A 3,005-nucleotide genomic window follows, 5' to 3' on the forward strand; every position below is an offset into this window, starting at 1 on the left:
TATATATATATATATATATATATATATATATATATATACACATATCTTTATATGAAAACATAATTTTGATATTTCATAGGAAATAAAAAATTAAAATCTCTTGGTTGCATAACAACACACTTCATAACCTAAAAAACTGGGCTTAAATTAAAATTTGAGATATATCTTAGACTTTAAACAAATCTTGAAACTTAATTAAATTCTATTTGAATATGATCAAATTGAAGGACAAAACAAACAACACATTACCATTAGACACCTATGAGATGGAAACTAACCCAACCTCTACTAAGAGCTTGTTGGATAACATATCTGCCATGACATTATTTTCCCTCTATGTATGAAGAACTTGCACATCATCATATTGCTCGTGTAGTTGGTGGATTTTCCTTTGCCACGATTCTCAATGAAGAGCCCTTAAGTCATCTCTTCCATTAAACTAATCCACAAGGACTTTTGAATCCCCATACAATCTGAATATTTTGTCCTGCTTCCAAAGGGAAATCCTCATGGAACAACACATAGCAAGGAGTTCATCTATAAAATTTGTGCCTTGGACAATACCTAGTTTGCATTTAATCATCAGATAATGGGAGAAGAAAATGACTATACCCACACCACAAATATCCCTCTCACTGGCTCCATAAAATAACTCCCATACTATACTAGTTGTTAGCTCCACATCTATGATAAGCCCGATCTTCTTCCCTTTCAGTAGTTTCACTTGCTCAAGATAAGACAATATTGTATTATGTGTAATAACTTCAAACAAAACCACAGTCTTCAATTAGATAATGGTTAGGCAAATATTGACAGAATCGTGTAGGCTCAGGAGAAACAAGCAGAGGTAAATGCAGTGATACTTCAGAGTTTAGAGGATAAAAATAATAGGGAATATGGTAGTAGGTCGCATGGTGGTCACATGTCAGATAGCAGATCCGCTGTAACACCCTCTTCCCTCTCAATCTCCTCTCTCTTCCTCACTTAGAATACAGATATACATAGATGCAATACAATTCCCTCATATATAGTGAGGGGTTGCTTTCTAGGGCAAAAAACCCGAAATTAAACATAACTTCTACCGTTAGATCGTCTGCCTAATGAACGGCCCAGATTGACTAGAAATTACTAGACTTTTACAAGGCAATTTTACAACTATTTTTAGCTTCGGGGGCGCTGCCCCCGAACCCCCGCGAGGGGGAAATGTCCCCCTCGCATGGAGGGGTGTACAGTCTTCCTAGGGTATACATCCAGTTGAAACCTTTGAATACAAAAGATAATCAGGCTCCACACCCAATAATCTCCTACTTGGAGACTGATTATAACAACTCCACCACTGCTTTATTTGCTAGACAATGACTCCACTTTGGACTTGGCTGTTTCTCATCTTCTTCATTAGACTTGAATACCAATTGAAACTGAGTAGATTCTCAGTTTCTCCCTAGCTACAACTTTTGTTAACATATCTACAAGATTCTGGCTAGTGTGTAGCTTTTCCAGCTTCAACTGTCCATCTTCCAATACTGACCGTATGAAATGGTACTTGAGCTGTATATGTTTAGTCTTGGAATGAAATGCAGAGTTCTTTACAAGATGTATGGCACTCTGGCTGTCACTGTATAACCTGCCCAACTCCTGCTTCTTACCCAATTCATCCAGAAACCTTTGTAACCAAATCATTTCTTTACTAGCCTTTGTAGTAGCAACATACTCTGCTTCTGTTGTTGAAAGTGCAACAACACTTTGGATTTTTGAAACCCAACTGACAGTTATTCCACCTACAGTAAATAGATATCCTGTAGTGCTCCTTCTGTTATCTCCGTTACCTGCCATATCTGCATCAACATATCCCTGTAGAGCAATGTTTGAACCACCAAAGCATAATGCTTGGTTTGTGGTATCTCTCAAATACCTTAGAATCCACTTAACTTCCATCCAATGTTCTTTTCCTGGATTGTTCATGTACTTGCTTAGAACTCCCACTGCATGTGCAATATCAGGCCTTGTGCAGACCATTGCATACATTAAGCTTCCAACTGCTAATGCATATGGAACTTTAGACATATGAGCCATTTCTTCTTGAGTCTTGGGACACACCTCCTTACTTAATTTGAAATGGCTAGCCAAAGGTATACCAACTGGTTTTGCATTCTGCATATTAAACCTTTTCAACACCTTTTATATGTACTCACTTTGAGACAATGTTAATTTGCGATTCTTCCTGTCTCTAGTTATTCTCATACCAAGGATTTGTTTTGCAGCACCCAAATCCTTCATTGCAAATGAGTTTGCCAATTTTCTTTTGAGCACATTTATCTCCTGCATGTTAGAACCTGCAATAAGCATGCCATCTACATAATATAACAATATAATATAGATGCCATCATTTTGCCTATTGAGATAAACACAATGAACAGAGTGACACCTAGTATAACCCTGTTCCGACATAAACCTATCAAATTTTAGATACTACTACCTTGGAGCCTGTTTTAAGCCATACAAGCTCTTCTTCAACCTGCACACTAGTTTCTCCTTCCCTTTTACCTCATATCCTTGTGGCTGCTGCATATATATCTCTTCCTCCAAATCCCCATGGAGAAAGGCTGTCTTTACATCTAACTGCTCAAGATGCAAATCTTCAGCTGCTACTAGACTTAAAATAGTTCTGATTGAAGTCATTTTAACAACAGGATAAAATATTTCATCAAAATCAATACCTTTGTTCTGTGCAAACCCCTTCACCACAAGTCTAGCTTTGTACCTCTTTTTTCCTCCATCTTCTTCCTTCAGCCTGTAAACCCATTTATTCTGTAATGTTGTTTTACCTGCAGGCAACCTAACTAAGTCCTAAGTCTGGTTATGTGCTGAGGAGTCCATCTCTTCTTTCATGGCTTGCTCCCACTTCTTCCTGGTTTCTACCTACACTGCTTCTTCATAACATTCTGGTTCACCAGAATCAGTCAACAGTACATAATATAATGAAGGAGAGTATCGTTCAGGGGGTC

This window comes from Pinus tabuliformis, chromosome 1_1 (genome assembly GCF_031772625.1).
Source record: "Pinus tabuliformis cultivar Carrire ecotype Pingquan chromosome 1_1, CPIR1, whole genome shotgun sequence".
Taxonomy (NCBI): Eukaryota; Viridiplantae; Streptophyta; class Pinopsida; order Pinales; family Pinaceae; genus Pinus; species Pinus tabuliformis.